General features: G+C 39.5%; 1 pseudogene; it reads right to left on the bottom strand.

Annotated features, from left to right (window-relative positions):
• Positions 1 to 8,972: 8,972 nt before the first annotated feature.
• Positions 8,973 to 10,183, bottom strand: LOC129025928 (actin, cytoplasmic 1-like; annotated as a pseudogene).
• Positions 10,184 to 19,126: the final 8,943 nt, after the last annotated feature.

Here is a 19,126-nt window from a genome sequence, read left to right as displayed (position 1 = left end):
GCTCTTCTGTATGAAGTGTCTGTTGACCCCTGCTGGAAGGGGTCTCCTAGTCAGGAAGCACATTGGTCAGGGACACACTTGAAAAGCCAGCCTGTCCCTCAGCAGAGCTTGAGCACTGTCCTGGGAGATACACTGCTCTCTTCAGAGCAAGCAGGCAAGAATATTTAAGTCTGCTAAAGTTGCACTCACAGCCATCCCTTTTTCCACGTGTTCTGTCCCAGGGAGATGGGAGTTTTATATATAAGCCCCTGACTCAGACTGCTGCATTTCTTTCAGAGATGCCCTATCCAGGTAGGAGGAATCTAGAGAGCGAATGTGGCCACAGCTGCTTTGCACGCTTCTGTGAGTTCCTTGCAGTCCAAACTTCCTGGCAGTTTTCTTAACACTCTGAGGGGAAATCCTTATGCTCAGGTCTCAGTAATGGTGGTTGACCCTCTTCCAACCAAGCTTGATCATTCTAGATTGACTTCAGGCTTCTATGTGGGTAGTGAGAACTTGAAGTCAGTGGATCTCAGCTTGCTGTTGTCCATGGGAGTGGGGCCTGCTCAGTGAGACCACTTAGCTCCCTGGCTTCAGCCGCTTTCCAGGGGGGTGAATGGTTCTGTGTCACTGGTGTTCCAGGTGCCACTGGGGTATAAAAATTATTTTGCAGCTAGCTCAGCATTTGTGAAAGCAGTCACCTAGTTGTGTGCTTGAAAACTCAGGTCTCTGGTTATGCAGGCACACTAGGGAATCTCCTGTTCTGTGCATTGTTAAAACCATTCAAAACTGCAGGTTATGGTCTTGATAGCACAGCCCCTGATGGCTTTCCTTGGTTAAGGGAGTAAGTTTTCAGCTTCTTGCACATCCTGAGTGAGGTAACACTCACCGTACTTCTGCTTGCCTTTTGTGGCTGGAACTCAATATCTAACCACTTCCAGTGAGAGGAACCAGGTAACTTAGCTAGAAATGCAGAAATCACCTGTCTTTTGTGTTCATCTCGCTTGGAGCTGCAGAACAGAGTTGTTACTTTTCAACCATATTGCCAGATGCCCACAAGCTTTTCCCCTTATTTATAGTGTGCACTGTTGAAATTACCAGAAGTTTCACTTGTAATGTCTCAAAGCAAAAGGGAAAAGAACAGTGAGAAATGATTTAATAAATTGATCTCTGTCTTTCAATGTCAATCAAAAGGAGTGCCATGTTGCAAAAGGTGAAGGAAAATGAACAAACCAAAAACATGTGATTTCACATTTTGGTTCACTTTTGAAAAAGCAGATTTAAGAAGGTAAACCTCCAGGTTTCTAATCTGTATCAAGTATTAAGCATTGCAAAGTATGTACAGAAATTGAAATCAATTATTTCTTCGATTTTGACAGAAATAAATTTGTACTCTAGAAACTCCTGTTGTTGCTTTGATATCTGTGGGGATTCAGTCAAGATGTTGGGAAAATTAGCAGATGCAAACTTTTTTGCTAGGCTAGGGGGTTGGCATAAGCTCCAGGAATTAACTTGGCTGAAAATGGCCTTTTCCCTTTTGTCAAGTAAGTTAGAGTAGAAACAAACGAATGTGGGTGTTTATCTAACTAGCTTGCTTGCTCATGTGGTCCCAAGTTTAATCTTTGACTTAGTACAGTGCTAAATTGCTTTCTAATTGGGAAGTCCACACTGTCAATTACCCTTTAGTGGTGTCAACTTGAGCCTTGGTCAATTAGTCTTTACTGAATTAATGTGAGTCTCACTAGCTGGTTGGGGCCACAGTCAAAGCTCTGCAGTGAGCAGAGACCACACCACTGCACTCCAGCCTGGGCCACAGAGCAAGACTCTGTTTCAGAAAAATAAAAAGCTCCTACTCACTCTAGGAAAGAAGGGTCTTCCTTTGTTCCACATGGAACTATTTCAGGACCAGGTCTCAGGAAGCCTTTATTGTATGCGTTAAAAGAAATGTAACATAAAATTTACCAATCTAAATATTTGTACATGTACAGGTAAGTGGCATTAAGTATGCTTATGTTATTGTTCAACCATCACCGCCATTTCACATTCCCACCATCAATGCACAAGGGTACCATTTTCTGCAGAAACTCTCCAACTCTCCCTTTTTCAAAAAAAAAAAAAAAAAGAAATTCTAGTGGGTATAAGGTGGTAATCCCTCTCCTGTCCCACTCATGCCTGTTTAAATATCTGTAGCAGACCCACTGGCCATTTCCAGCTCCAGGTCACTTTTTCTATGCTTCCTATCCAGACGCCCAGTGATCAGTGATGTCTCCTCAGGGTTTAGAAGGTCTTCTGCATTTTGCTCTATTATAATTCAGACCTCAGCATATGATATCCATGCATTGTTCCACGTAAATAAAGGGAAATTAACATTTTCTGAGCACCACCACATGCAGGTGACTTGCTCAAGTGAACTCAAAGTAACTCTGCCAGATATGGTTCGTCCCACATGTAGAGAAAAAAGTCAGGATCAGGTGATTGAGTGACTCTCTTTCAATCACACAGCTTCCAAGGAACTTCAGGTCCAGCCCCTGGCCAGGTCTCCCATTGTCATTTAGAAAAAGTTTGTGAGTCACTTGAACATATGTCCAGGCAACACCCAGTCTTCTTTCTATCAACCAAGGTGAGCTACAGGGACAATGGGTGACAAGACACAGCCAGTCATCTTTCTTCCATTCAGAGGCACTGCAGGTACTTGAAACTCATCAGGAACAGTCTCTTATCCCAAAACCCTCTCATACATAGGATGTTTTGAGGGCAATGTGTTACACATGGGTCACAGAAGGCAAACTTTAGTGAGGGAATCAAAACCAGCACATGGAGAAGGAGCTGGTGATTCCAATTGTAAAGGAAGTGTGGTATGCTAAGAAGTTATTGCCCTGGAGGGTGAAAGAAACAAGAGGTTAGTATGACTAAATCAGATGGAGCAAGACGGAAAGTAGGGAATGGACCAGACACTTAGCATAAGGGCCAGTGGTTCCTTAGCAAGGTCGATGCAGATCTACCATGACATGATGTGGCCACTGCCCTCCTAGGAATGAACGATGAGAAATGAAGGCAAGTTTACAGGCTACATACATAAATAAATATTCACAACATCCTTATATGCAATGTTCCCAAACCAGGGGCCCCCCAAATGCCCACACACAGAATAAGGGTGAACAGGCTGTGGCACATCCACACCAGGGCATGTGGGTCAGCATGAAAAGGAATGGACTGTTGATGCAATCAGAACAGAGTGACTCTGAAAGTGGTTCTGCTGAATAAAAGAAGCCAGATCAGAACGATGCACAAAGACCCAAATACATACTGTATTTACATGCAATTCTATAAAATACCCGCGAAATTTTAGTGAAAGAAGCAGATCTGTGGTCCTAGATAGGCCAAGGAGAGATCGTTATCACCGGGAGGAAAGTACGTTTTCATCACCTTCATCGCACTTCTGGCCTTACAGTGAATGAAATACTCACATGGAGAAAATCATCGGTTCTTCTGTCTGCACATGTGCAGTTTACCATATGCCAATCACACTTCAACGAAGCTGTTTTTAAATAAGGAATCACTATCTGCAGCTTAGAATATGGATGGGCAGGAGGCCTGAGAAGGCAAGATTCTTTTCTTTTCCTAATCTATGAGGTTGTACAATGAGAATTAAGTTGGTCCTGAGCTCAGACACAGAACAGGCCTGAGGGAAAGCCTCACACAGTCCTTCCTTCTGCACAGAAGAGTGACCATCTAACACAGTACCAAGCTGTCCCTGAGGACCTTTATAGGTCAAAGTGACCTCCTGTCCTCATGTCTATTTTCTGGTATTTCCTCTTTCCTGCAGAAGCTTGCCTGCCCTCTGATGTAGAGCGAATAATGTTCAAGTTCTAATACGAACATTCTGGTTCCATCACAGTAGAGAAATGGGTTGCCTTCTCTCTCTTCAAGACAAAGAAAAGTGAAAAACCATGAGCACAATGTCCACAGTTGTGCAGTCAGGTTGCAAGTGGAGGAAGAGCATCGCCGTGCCAAGGCAGCAGCAGGACAACCGAAGGTGAACATTTCTGCAGAGGAAACAAGGAAGCTTAGGGATTCCCAGAGGAAATCATCCTTCCCATGTGTATACCCCTGGTTTGAAGCCCAGTTCCTATTGTCCCAATGTGAAATGAGCCTGTCACCATCCCCATTTCAGCCTTATTACTAATTGCACAGGCAAACATAAGTGTTCAACAGTTTTAAAAAATGCAAAAAAAAAAAAAAAAAACAGGACAAATATGATCAAACAGACAACTCACCTCAAGAGAAATGAGTTTTTAAGTTCCTTTTTCCTTCTGGCCCCATGACCTCTGATCAAGGAAAGTTCAGAATGAATGCTCCCTATAGTCTCAAAGAAGTATAAAATATTGCATCCATAGAAAGTAACAAAATTTAGGAAGATAATAGGAAAATTCAGAGACCAGGAAAGACAGCTTGAAATTCTCTTAAAATGTGTAACTCTCAAAATTGGAAGACAGAACTTAAAAAATATTTCAAAACCACAGACAATTAAAGAAAAACACATAAGAAATGTGGTTAGCTGTCTGGCAGATGAGTCCCTGAGTTGCAGTAGTGAAATAGCATTTGACATGTAAAAACCAAGGGAGGCAGTTATGAAAGCCCTTGGAATGACAGCTCAATCCCAGGCCTAGAGAGATGTTGGTTGGGTGGGAACAGGAAAAAGGAAGGCATCCAGCAGTGACTTTTCAGATGGGAGGTTAGAAATGAGGGAAGATGTTAAGGATGTGATAAAAGGAGACAATTTAATTTTAAATAGAAAGAGAAAAGAAAAGGCAATAGAAACTCTATGAAAATAGAAAGCTAAAGCAAAAATTTGTATACACCCATAGAATACCAAGACATATATGTGAATTGACAGTGCTAATATACTTCCTGCAAGAGGAAAGTCACAAGATTCTATTGTATTTGATCAACAAAATATATATCTAACTATTTATACTCTACAGTTACTTGCAACTTCAATGATAAGTAAGAAAGAAACTAAAATCAAGATATTCCTATCATTGGCTGAGGGTGGAGAAAAGGTGGGAGTCTAAGAAACTCAGTCTTCCTCTGTGGTACCTGGTTGTTAATGGGTTGTTCAGGGGACTAGGGTGAGGTGTACATGGTAGCAGCTCCTTCTGTGTAACTCTTCCCTCACCTCTGTATTTTTCAGTCATGTGCATATATTTTTATTTTCAAAATAAAATATATGAGAAATAATATGTGGTGTCAGAGACTCAAGGAAGAGTCTCTGTTCCAGCTGTACTGGTTCCAAGTCTAATTAAACACCACAGATTCCAGCAGAAAATCCTGTCTCTACCCACACTTCCACTCCCTGAAACAAGACCCAAGTAATCACCAGATGCAGCTCAAAAACTCAAGATCTGGCCAAAGCAGATCCACATGTAGGCATCACCAAGGGTATCAGTAGACACAACCACAGAGGTGTCTGCAGTGTGCATCATGAAGTCCAGCTCCTAAGTGTAGACCAACTTCGCAGTCTGGAAGGAAATTTCCTTAGAGGATGCCAGTGCTAGTGGCATCAGCCACCACTCAGGTACAGCCATAGAGTGGTCCAGCATGTTACTGTAAGCTGCCAGAGGGCAGAGGAAATGAGCAGGAAAGATGAGAGGGAGAGTGGCAACCTCATGTTTGGACCCCTACTGGTATATCTCACTATGTTGCAGTGGCCTGGGAGACACAAAGAACACCATATTTTGGTGGGAAGAGGCTCTCTCAGGTCAGAGCAGTAAGGCTTGGGAAGAAACTGAAGCCAAGCTGAGGAATATGGTTTCCTGTTTCAATTTGGCCACCTGTGGCTGTGGGTCCCATGATATCACAAATGGCAATGCCTTTTCCATTTTCTCTGTGGCTGCAAAGACTTGGGTCAGGCTCTGATTGACCTGGCACTCTTGAGGCACTTAAAGCCTATTACTTGAAACTGTTAATACGTTAACACTTTATTTACAATGACTTCAATGAAGTATTGTTCTCCAGTGTTGAAAATGGGAAAATGATTACCAAGAGCTTGATAGTTATGCAAATAAATGATGGTTGATCCTAAAGAACAATTAGGCAGCACTTGATAATAAAGATTTCGTATTTAATGAATGTGCACTGTGTCTCAATGGTACTCTTAGGCTTTTGATAACCACCCCCACTTAATCTCTGCGACAATCCCCATGGCAGGTCCTGGCACCATCCCTATTTTAGAAGTGAGAAGTCACATGAACCTGACCAGGGTCACAAACCTCGGCTGTGGAGGATCTAAATATAAGCAGGTAAAAGAGGTGCCAAGAAATATGGTAATATCCAAATGGTATGTGGAAAGGAGGAGAAAAAGTGCAGATGGTGTGAAGGCCAGACAAGACATAGGCCAGCCTCAAATGTAGACCAGATCGACAGCTGGCCAGCCTGCACTTTTCTTATCTTAAAGGATCCTCCTCATCAAAGGAAGATCACAGAGTGCAGGGAGTGTGCTCAAAGAAGCACTGATATGTAGCAGAAACATGATAAAAGAGAAACAAACAAAATGCTAAAAATAAACACACCAGAAGTACGCTGGGTTTGTCTTTAGGTGACAAGCCTGCAAGTGTCTTTTCCTAAGTATGTTTTCTCCATTCTCCAAAATAGACATAAATTCAGGTGATGAGTCAGGCTGCAGGAGTAAGCATAGGGTCAGAGGAAACTTCTCCTCAAACCTGGCCCCAGACCTTGGCTCCTGGCTGGTGGCTTCCCCTTCGCTGGGGTCTGTCCTTGTCCCAGAGACAGGGCTAGTCATCCCTACAGCCATTCCATGCCCTAGTCCCCAATAAAGAGTAGAGGGGAACTGAACAGGAGAAATGGTCTCATGGCCCATGGGATGAGAGTACCTGGCAGTCCGTGGCATTCAAATTGTCTTGTCTCCAGAAAAGTCCAAGCCCAAGTCATTGAGTGCTTTCTTGGGACTGTGGAGGCCCATTTTATTCATGGCCCTCTAAAAGAGATCAGATGGAAGAAGAAGTTTTGTGGGACTCTGAGGCCCAGCCTTCTTTCCAGAAGGTAAAGCAGGCCTGCTGGCTGGAAAATGCTGTCACCACAGGGCGAAACCAATATTATTTGTTTATCTCTTGTCCTGTCTTTGGTCCAAAACAAAAACTGATAATTACTAACTGTGGAAAAGAGAGTTTCTGGGGTGCCAGTTGAGTTGGTCTACCCTGTGTAAGAAACCCATGGGGAGCCATGGGCAGCCTCTGAGGAGAAAAGTCTCCTTATTGCCCTCACGTATTTATGCCCCGAGTGCATAAATGCTCAACAGCATTCCACATGTTGCTCAGGGAGATAACACTCCCTTGAAGCAGTGGAGTATATCCAAACATCTTGGCTCCTTCTGAAACCAGCTCCCACCCATTTCAGTCCTGATAAGTTACAGATCTTAAGTAAGTTTGACACACACTTTTGCTTAAGGAAATGCACAGAAACTGCCAGTGCCAAACATCTTATTGAATGGCTCAGGATTTCTCCTTCACTGATTAATCCTTTTCCTCATCCCTTCCTCCCCCTCCCAGCTGCCCTGAGAACAAAAACTTGTAAACCAATAAATTGGGTGAAATCCAGGAGCAATGGGCCTTGAGCAAGCTTTCAATGTGCTGGTCTCCTGGACGCACATTTTAAATGTTTATTGTGTCTCTTTCTAATTCCTTTTTCTCCTCCAGACTCAGGGTACCCACTGGGTGTTGGGCTGGTTTCCCAAACACAAACCTGTGACATTCCAAATCTTGGTGCTTGTATTGTCTCTCAAATCAACTCAATAAGCCCTCCTCTGGTGACACAAAAGCCTTTTCTCTAGCCAAAGAACTGACCCTACCATACAGTGACCTTGAAATGCAGACAGGCAGCCACAACACTGCTTGGGCCTGTCCTGAGCCTCAGATACCTGGTTTCAATTCATTTACATTCAAGATAATCATTGATAGGTAAGTTCTTACTACTATTATCTTGTTAGTTGTTTCTGATTGAGTCATACATCATTTTTTCCTTTCTTCCTCCCATGTCTGCTTTTAAATATTTAGCATTTAATTATTTTCAGTAGTGATAAGCTTTGACTGCTTTGTTTTTATTGTTAGTGTTGCTGCTATAGCTTTTGATGGTCATCAAAGGCTCAGAGAAAACATCTTAGTTAATAATCAACTAGCTTAAGCTGAAAACATTTGTCACATAAAAACTCTAGACATTTACCCTCTCTTCCAATTACATTTTTGACATCACAATTTATATCTTTTAATACTGTGTATTCCTTAAAAGCCTATTGTTGACAAGTCTTTTGCCGAATGATTTCAAGTTCCTCTATTTTTTTGTTTATTTTCCCTTAGTGCTTTTAGAATTTTCTTTATTTCTCAGACTTTGAGAGCTTGATTCTTTTTTTTTGGCAACACTTTTATTTTTCCTTACACAATGATGTGTTGCTGAGGCCTAATGTTCTCACATAACCGTTGAAAACAAAAATTTGTTGTCATCTCTTTAAAGAATTGAGAATTTCATACAAAAACCCTTACATAAATTAAAAGGATGAATACATTTACAGGTGTAAATGCAAACTGCTTCCAACTCAAGGCAAGTGACAGCCCACGGTGTTCTGGCAGAAAACATCAGCTAAGAAAGGAAACTGTGTCCTATGGCTTGGACTTTCCAACCCTGACAGACAGGCAGGATGGAAGAAACTGTTTCAGGAGCCCTTGCCAGCCTCTAGAGAAATCCCAGAACACTCAGTCCTGACACATTAATACCCTGCACAGATCAGAGACTACTGGCCATGCAGACTCACCAAGCCACAGACTTGTCTTCCACAAGCACGTTCTTACCTCAGCAGTCATGAAGTGACCAAGCCACATGCACTAAAGTTTGAACTCAAAGATATGTACACAGTATTAAACAAATACCAAGGGGAACAGTTGACTTGAATACAAGGTCAAAACCGGCAACAAGTTCTACAATCCAGTGCTGATACCAGATAAAAGCTTCAAGGACAATTTCTTTTCAAATGCTTATTCCAGTTTCATGAGGCTAGCATGAGGTGTATGCATTTGCCAAGGGCAAATTTATACTTCTGTATTAACCCATGCAGCAAATTCTACACATCTGCTCAGTTCATTTAGAAGCATTTGTGGTGGACGATGGAGGGGCCTGAATCGTCATACTCCTGCTTGCTAATACTCATCTGCTGGAAGGTGGACAGTGAGGCCAGGATGGAGCCACCAATCCACACTGAGTACTTGCTCTCTGGGGGTGAAATGATCTTAATCTTCATGATGCTAGGAGCCAGGGCAGTGATCGCCATCTGCACCTTGTCAGCAATGCCTGGGTACATGTTGGTGCCGCCGGATAGTACCGTGTTGGTGTACAGGTCTTTGCAGATGTCCACGTCACACTTCATGATGGAGTTGAAGGTGGTCTAGTGGTTGCCGCAAGATTCCATACCCAGGAAGGAAGGTTGTAACAGCACTTCTGGACACCAGAACCGCTCATTGCCAATGGTGATGATCTGGCCAGCGAGCAGTTTGTAACTCTTCTCCAGAGAAGTGGAGGATGTGGCAGTGGCCATCTCCTGCTTGAAGTCCAGGTAGACCTAGCACAGCTTCTCCTTGATGTCGCACATGATTTCCCGCTCGGCTGCGATGGTGAAGCTGTAGCCTCGCTCATTGAGGATCTTCATGAGTTACTCAGTCAAGTCCCAACCAGCCATCTCCAGAAGTAGGATGGCATGGGGAAGGGAGTAGCCCTCCTAGATGGTCACCGTGTGGGTGACCCTGTCTCCGGTGTCCATGGCAATGCCAGTGCTGTGCCCAAAGGCATAGAGGGACAGCACATCCCTGATGGCCACGTACATGGCTGGGGTGTTGAAGGTCTCAAACATAATCTGAGTCATGTTCTCTCTGTTGGCCTTGGGGTTCAGGGGTTCCTTGGTCAGCAGCACTGGCTGCTCCTCTGGGGCCCCATGCAGCTCATTGTAGAAATGGTGCCAGATCTTCTCCATGTTGTCCCAGTTGGTGATGATGCCATTTTCGATGGGGTACTCTAGGGTCAGGATGCTGTGCTTGCTGTGGGCTTCATTGCCCACATAGATGTCCTTCTGGCCCATGTCCACCATCACTCCCTGGTGTCGGGGGTGCCCCACAATGGAGGGAAACATGGCTCGGAGAGCGTCATCCCCAGCAAAGCCAGCTTTGCACACACCAGAGCCATTGTCAATGACCAGTATGGCTGTATCTTTTTCTATTGCGATGGGCAGAGGAGTGGGATAGTAGAGTGGTAGAAGAACAAGGTGAGTGAGCTTGCAGTGGTGACTGAGAGTGAGTGCTTTATTCTTGTTTGTTGTGGGGTAGTTTTATGGCGTATTAATCTTTTTTGTAGTCTCTGATCTTTCTGAACCTATATATTTATATCTCTCAAATTTTTGAAAGTTGTTATTATTCATTTGAATATGCTGTATATACCTTCCATTTGCTGAACTCTTTCATGAATATTGCTAAATATTAGATTTGCTTATTCAAGAGAATTTTGTATATCTGGTAAATGTCGTTCATTCTTTTTTATTGTTTTTCTGTTTTGTTCTTTGTTCATTTCTTAATAACCTATGTTAATTTTTATTTCTTTTCTTTTTTATTTTACTTTTTTTTTTTTTTGGACAAAGTCTCTCTGTGTTGCCCAGGCTGGAGTTCAATGGCACAACACTGACTCACTGCAATGTCTGCCTCCCAGGTTCGAGTGATTCTCCTCTCTTAACCTCCTGAATAGCTGGGATTACAGGTGTGCACCACTATGCCCAGAGAATTTTTTGTATTCTTAGTAGTGATAGGGTTTCACCATGGTGTCCTGACTGGTCTTGAACTGCCAACCTCAACTGATCAACCAGTCTCAGCCTCCCAAAATGCTGTGATTACAGGCCTGAGCCTGCACACCTGGTCCTAACTCATTTTAGAGCTCACTGATTCTTCATTCTGTTTGTTCTCTTCTGCTGTTGAAAGCCTTCTGAATTTTCTACTTCAACCAGTATATTTCTCAGTTCTGGGACTCTTTTTATTTTTAAATACTTTCCAGTCCATTTTTAAAAGTTTCTCTCAGAATTGTATCAGTTCCTTTTCTGTGTTGTTTTAGAGATCTGAGTTTCCTGGAAACTGATATTTTGAATTCTTGATCCGATAACCACTGATAGCCATTCTTATTAATTAGCATTGGTCAATGGTTTATGCTTTGTCCATTTAGGGATGTTATAATTACCTGTTTGGTATTATTTCTTGTGGTTATACATATATATCTTTTTATTGAAGGACTAGTTATTTAGTTTATTGTTTTCTCTGTCTTATTTTGCATTTTGTTGTATATAATTGCTTTGGGTTTTCTTTAAGACAAAAGTATGGTGGGACATGGTTTGCTTGATTTTGGCTAGGTCAGTTCCTCTGTTTGGCAGTAGATGGTGCCTTAAGCCCAGGTTTATCTCAGCTCTAACAAACTTTGAAACACTGACAGTCTCCTGTCTGAGAGATTTTGAAGGGGATATCCTAAGCCTGTGAGAAGGCTCTCTACAGGTTTGTCATCAAGGAAATTATATGATATACCTCATACCTTATGGTAATGCTGTAGAGGCATTCAGGTTTGACATCTCCTGTGACTGAGCTATCCAGGCTGGAGATGGTAGTCCTGTCTTGCTACTTCATCCCTTGTTGTCCCCAGGTTATTTTTCACTTTTCAGGTGCTCACAAGGCTTCCTTGGGCTAAGGCACGAATAGTTTTGCTGCTAGGAAATCCAAAGTGATGGGGAAGCTGTCCATCCACTTCAACTTTATTTTATTCAATGTAGTAACCAAGAGTCAGAGGAGTTTTTCTTTTTCTATTTTTTAACACTTGTTTGTCAGCAGACTAGAGGACTAGTGTCATGAATATAAAAGGCCAAATTTTTGCCCTCTGCCTGGTTTCTTCACTTCTCTGTCACCCTAGAAACAGCCTCATTCTCAGTTTTGAGCTCTGCGTTATTGATGGTGATAATCTCGGCACTGTATACTTGGTTTTGGTTTTTCTGTGGGTGTTCTTGGGGGGTTAGGGTTGGGGGCAATTGATGGCAGCTTCCTTTACTATGCCATATTTTTTACAAAAGTACTGTCCTCTAGTTTACATTTTTTCTGCTTCCTTGTGTGTACATTTATGTTATAAATTTTACATTTCTTCTTATATATCTATATGTTTACACATATATATTTCTCAACTTTGATTTAGCTGCATTTCAGAAGCTTTAGTATGTTTTAATTTTTCTTTTGTTTGTGAAAATTATTCAATTCCTTGCAGATTCTTCAGTTAACCATAGATTGTTGAAGAGCGTATTTATCAATTTCCAAATAATATATATTTTTCAGGTTTTAGAAAATGAGTCTCAGTCAGGCATGGTGGTCATGCATATAATCCGAGCACTTTGAAAGGCTGAAGTGGGTGGATCCCCTGAGGTCAGGAGTTTGAGGCTAGCCTCATCAATACAGTGAAACTCCGTCTCCACTAAAACTACAAAAATTAGCCTAGCATGGTGGTGTGTGCCTATAGTCCCAGCTACTCAGGAGTGTGAGGCAGGAGAATTGCTTGAACATGAAAGGTTGTGATGAGTCAAGATCACACCACTGAATTCCAGCCTGGGTGACAGAGTGAGACTGCAACTTATTTATTTATTTATTTATTTATTTTAAAGAAAGAAAGAAAAAAAGAAATAAAAGAAAAAAAAGAAAATGGGTCTTTAGTTTTATTACATTGTGGTTGGAGAAAACATTATATGTGATTTCAGTAATATTAAATATAATAGACTTCCTTTGTGGCCTACCATAAAGTCTATTCTGAGGATAGCACAGAGAATAACAAACATGCACTTTAGAAGAATGTGTAGTCAGCTTGTGGAGTGGAGTGTTTTGTATGTGTCACATAGACTTATTTGGTTTATGCTGCTTTTCAAGACCTTTGTTTTCTTATTGAATTTGGATTTGGTCATTTCATACATTGTTGAAAGTGAGGTGTTGAAATCTCCCACTATTACTATTATTGCAGGACTGTATAGCTCCTGAAATCAATTTATTATTGTTTCATATATCCTGAGGATCTGTTAATAGGTATACATGTAAGTGTTATACCTTCTTGATCAATTAAACAATTTTGATATTTGTCTAGTAATTCTACCTCTATTTTGGTTACAGTTTGCTTTATATTTTCCCTCAATTTTAGGATATTTAAAAAGTTATTCTGCCAGTCTTTGATGTTTAACTGGAGTTTATTTGGATGGAAATTAATTTCTGACAAGAATTTATTTTCCTATTTTTGTCCTTTTTTTCTACAAGTTTTGTTATTGGTGTTGTTGTATTTCATTCCTCCAAAACTGCTTATATTTGCATTTGTTTTTCTAGGGTACCATTTTGACTCCTTCATTTCTCTTCAGTATATTTGAACAGTTATTTTCTTATGGTCTATTAATGGTATTATAATTAATATCTTAAATTTATAATAATATAGTGTGAATTACAATAACTGACTATTGACATTACACAAAAATCATTTTCTCATATTGCTCTCCCTACCTTTCTTTTTTTGTCAAAAATTGTTTGTTATACAAAATTTCATATACAAATTTTGTATGATTTTTGTTATACAAATTTTGTATAACAAACAAAAATTTTTATACAAAAATATTACATATTTTTCTACCAACAACCCAGATATGTAATTATTGTTTTATTCTCTGTCATTTCTTTATGTTATTATTGAATTTTATTTTACTTCATTGAGACAGGGTTTCAGTCACATAGGATAAACATGGTTCACTACAGCCTCCAGCTCCTGGGCTCAAGGGATCCTTCCACTTCGACTCCTCATGTACCTAGGACAGAAGTGTATGCCACCACAGCTGGCTATTTTTGTTGATTTTCTGTAGAGACAGGGTCACACTTTGTTGCCCTGACTGGTCTCAAACTCCTGGGCTCAAGAAATCCCCATCCTTGGTTGGGATTACAGTTGTAAGATACTGTGACTTTCCTCTTGTCATTTAAATACAGTAGAAAAATAAAGTCACAGGAACCCCGTATACAATAATATTGGCTTTTCTATTTCCTGGTGTAATTACTTTATTGATGTTCTTTATTTCTTTATTTTCACATGAGATACTACTTTACTTTCATGCCTTATATGTTTTTATCATGTTTTGTGAGGCTGATCTAGTAGGAATGTACTCTCTTTAATTCTGTTTGCTTAGAAATGCCTTACTTGCTCAAAAATTTAAATTTTGGTTTGGACAGATATTGAGTTTATGATTGACTTAATTTTTTTATTTCAGCACTTTGAAGATCTCATCACCATGACCTATTTCCTCCATAATTTATAATGAGAAATTGGCTGCTAATGTCATGAATGATAACTTGCATGTGATCAGTTACTTCTGTCTTGCTTCTTTTAAAGTTCTCTATTTATTTGTCTTCTGTCAATTTCAGTTCATGTGTTTCATTGTGGATATCTTTGAGTTTATTCTTCCTGGAGTATTTTTTTTTTCTATGGAGATACTTGGATCAGTAGATTTCCATCTATCAACACATTTGTGAAGTTTCAGCTATGGTTCATTCAAATATTTTTTCCCCCCATATTTCTCTTTTTTCAGTGGAACTCCCATTATGAATATGTTGATATTCTTGATGGAATTCCATGGCAACCTAAGTTTTTTTCATTATTCTTGTTTCTCTTTTTGTTTCATACACTGAATAATATCAAACAATCAATCTTCAAGTTGCCTCATTACACTTTTTGCATGCCCTCACAAGCTAGTCAATCTTTCTAGTTACAGATTATTGATTTCATTTTTTTAAATAATGTAAATGTCTTTATTGGTATTTTCAATTTTAAATCACTGTTCTACTGGGTTCCTTTAGGTCTTTGAGAACATTAAATTGAAGAGAATTGAAAGATTTCCCTAGTTAGTACCATGCCTGGGCTTTCTGAAATAGTTTCTTTTAATTATGTTTTCTTCGAATGTGCTGTTTTTGCGTTTATCTTTGAATGTCTTTTATTTTATTGTTGAATGTTGAACACTTTGAATATTATTCATCCTATTCAGATAACAAATTCTTGACCTCCACAATTGCTTAGTTTGTGGGTTGTGTACTTGTTTTACAACTCTTTAAAGCTAGTTTTGCAGTCTGTATTGTTTGTCATGTATGAACATTTAATCTGTGTTCTGTCATCCTTTTCATCATCTGCTATCCTTGACACACTTAAAAAAAAAAAATCCAAGGAGGGAAAAGAAGAAGAGGAAAAGAAAGAAAGGAAAAACTGTCCAGAATTTGCATATGGACTCCTTCAGGAACTCTAGTGTTTAGTCCAAAGTCAGCGAAAAGTGAAAAGTTTTGGGGTCTTCTCCCTGCATGCATCCAAAATGGACATTTTTATATCCTTCTAAATATACCAGTAGGAGTCTGGGTATGGTGGTTTATATTTGTAATCCCACCAATTTGGAAGGCTTAGGAGAACAAATCACTTGAGGCCAGAAGTATGAGACCAGCCTTGACAACATGACAAGATCTCTTCTGTATAAAAAATTACAAAAATAAGCTAGTTTTGGAGGCCCATGCCTGTACTGTGAAATGCTGAGGGGGGAGGATTGGTGGATTCCAGAGAGGTGAGATGCTCAGGAGGCTGAGGTGGCAAGATCATTTGAACTCAAGGAGGTTGCCGCTGCAGTAGGCCATGATCATGCCAAAGGACTCCAATGTGGGCCACAGGGCAAGTTCTGTGACTATTTAAAACCCAATCCAAAATAAACAGCAACAAACTGTGAGAGTTTTCCAAGCTGATTTTCCACATCAATTTTCTCCACCAGCATCTTCTTTCCAGGCATTTTGTTTGTGTACTGCTTGATCTGACTCTTATTCCTTGCTACTGGTGGCTCCGACTAGTATATTTCCTTTCCACAAATGCCTCCTGGGAGTCAACTTCTGTCCCCAAGAAAGCTCTGAGGTGGGCTAAAGAAAAGCCTCCGAGCTAATAATCTCTAAGGGAGCCTCAGACATTTTAAATCACACAACCACAATTATTTGAGAAAAGCTCCGTATTTCCACACATGCATCAAAATCTGCATCTAGAATTTAATATTCCTCACAGTTGCCATGAAGCCATAGAGTGGGTGATGATGGTCAGTTACAATGCCACATACTGTCTTGCCCAAACTTAGAGGTCCAGTCTTTCTTCATTAAACGCACCCCTGAGTTATGTTATTAGATTCCAGAGCTCCAAAAATCAAGTCTGAGTTTGTTTTCTCTTCCTTATATTTCTTCACTTTAAACCCAGTTAACTTTAATGACAACATAAAATAGAAATTTCATTAAATCTACCTTGCTTTTTAATGTTCAGAGAGGTCTTTTTTTGAGATGGAGTCACTCTCTCACCCAGGCCAGAGGGCAGTGGTGCGATCTCAGCTCCCTGCAGCTTCTGCCTTCCAGGTTCAAGGGATTCTCTTCTCTCAGCTTCCTGAGTAGCTGGGATTACAGGCATGCACCCCCATGCCTAGATAATGTTCTTATTTTTAGTAGAGAGGTGGTTTCACCATGTTGGCCACGTTCATCTCAAACACTTGACTTCAAGTAATTCACCTGCCTCAGCCTCCCATAGTGCTGAGATTCCAGTCATGGAGCCATCATGTCCAGACTGTCTTGTAAGATTTTATTTGACACTGCTTCCATCATTATCATGAAAGCCATTCTGTCTTTCATGTAATAAGAAATAGTTAAGAAATATATGTTTCTGTTAGCAAATTTTAAGTGATATGACTTTATTGTTTTCCAAATTATTAAGAGTTCAGTTACTTCATTTCACCACAGCATGGTAGTTGTTACAAATAATTAAATTCCATCTTGGGCCAGTTTAATCTCACAGTCTCTAACTAAAGTATTTGAGTGTAAAAATTAACTCTCTATATAGATTACATAATGTGCAGCTCATATATTATTATTACATTAGTGGTGTTTTGTACAATTAAATGTAAGTGTGATATTTTAAGACATTATCATATTCATCTTGCAGAGTCATACCTTCCTAAGAAGACAGAATTACACTGGGCAGTTGTAGGCATATCAATATAGAGTTCAAAAGACACTCCTGAGATTTCCCTGGGAAATGAAAAGTGAAATGTTATGACTGTTGTGGAAATATGGCCCTAACAAGTAAGGAGAAGGCTTGTGACCTCTATGATAAAAGGAACAATAAATAATGAATTACTTGAGATTTTTCCATGTTTGTTTCCCATAGTGAGTTTTGAATAATTAAAAAAATATATAATAACTGTAATAATACATTTCAGTAATAAAAACATTTAAATAAATTTTAAATTTTAAACATTTATATTTATTAACATGAATTAAATGGTCAGCTTACATTTCTTTATTCACATCACTTCAACAGGCTCTCAAGTATAGAGAAGAATATGTCAAGTTCACACCTCTAAATGTCTTATAGCTAGGAAGGATAGAAATGGAAGGAGTGAGTGAAAAAATAGCATAAGCTTATCTGCAAGTCAACTAAAATATTGTTTCATAAATACTATATAGACAGTATTCAAAAATTTAATATTGAAATTACAAAGTTGTATTATTTATTATAATATTAAACACTTAGAGAGACATTATTATAGCTCAGAATTCTAGCTTAAAATGGTTGATATAATAGCAAATAACACTGAAATCGCTCCTAAAATGGTGGATATAATAGTAAATAACACTGAAATGGCTCCTCACTTCATAAAGTAACAGTTAATAGTAAAGCAGAAAGGAACAAGAACAGAAAGGAAAAGAAAAGAGATGTGTTTTATTCGTTGAAAAGTAGAATAATTCTAGACCCTCAATGAAAAATAAATTGAACAGGGTAACACAGAAGAAGGATGTAAATTAAGATGTTCATACTATCATTTGGGGAACAATAAATGATGACCTCAACTTTAATGCATAAACAGCAACCAGAAAAAAAATTTGTAGGTGGTAGATAAGAAATAAGTTGTTAAAGATAAAATATGAAAGAGATGAGGGAAAATAATTGTATTTGGAATATCCCCAGTTTTTATGTTATATAGGTGATGTACTTTTGGACAAAAAATGATGGGAGAGAGGCATGTAGAAAGTGTAAAGAAGTTCAGGGGAAGTTTTAAATTTAGCTGTTTTAATTTTGGGGCACTCATAAGAAAAAAAAAGAAAAGCACAATGTATAGAAATTCAGAGATCATATCACTGATTGAATTCCTTAGAACTACAGCTTTAAAACTTAAGAGGCTTTTGTCTCAAAACAACATCAATAAAATGCCAGGGGTGGTGGTGTGCATCTGTAGTCTCAGCTACTGAGGAGATCAATGGAGGAAAATTGCTTAAGCCCAGCAATTTGAGGCTGTAGTCAGTCAAGTTCTCACTATTGCACTCCAGATTGGGTAACAGAACACTTTCTTAATAAAAGAAAAGGAAAGAAAAGAAAAAGGGAAGGGAAAAGGGGAAGGAGAAAGGCAAGGAGAAACAGGTATTCTATGTAGTTCCATTAATGATCTAAGGAATAGACGTCTATTAGATAAAATGAAGCAAAACACACTGACAATTAAATAGAGAAATCAGATGAAAGTTGAGTCATGTAATCCAAAGCAAAATAGTATTTCAAGAATACTGGTGTGAATCAGTTTTACAGATACAAATGACTGTGTAATATGCAAGAGACAAGTGATATATGGGATTTAGTGACAAGTATAAAATATGATTCTAAAAACAGGGTAAATGCCTTAAGAAAGGAGAGTTAAGAAAAATAAAATTAATCCTTTTCAGGACCAACTCTTTCCATGAGTCTTCCTATCACAGAAAATAAATAAATGAGTTGATAGTGGCATATGTAGGACTAAGAGAAGCAGCATGTAGATCTAGTAAAGAAAATGATCAAACCGGGTGTGGCATCTCACACCTGTAATTGCAGCACTTTGGGAGGCTGTGGGGGCAGATCATTTGAGGTCAGTTCAATACCAGCCTTGGAAACACTGTGAAACCCCATCACAATTAAAAATTCTAAAACTAGCCAAGCGTGGTAGTGCATGCCTATAATATCAGATACTCAGGAG

Source organism: Pongo pygmaeus, chromosome Y (assembly GCF_028885625.2).
Source record: "Pongo pygmaeus isolate AG05252 chromosome Y, NHGRI_mPonPyg2-v2.0_pri, whole genome shotgun sequence".
Classification (NCBI taxonomy): domain Eukaryota; kingdom Metazoa; phylum Chordata; class Mammalia; order Primates; family Hominidae; genus Pongo; species Pongo pygmaeus.
Note: the sequence above shows the minus strand (reverse complement) of the source record. Positions and strands in the feature narration are given on the sequence as shown.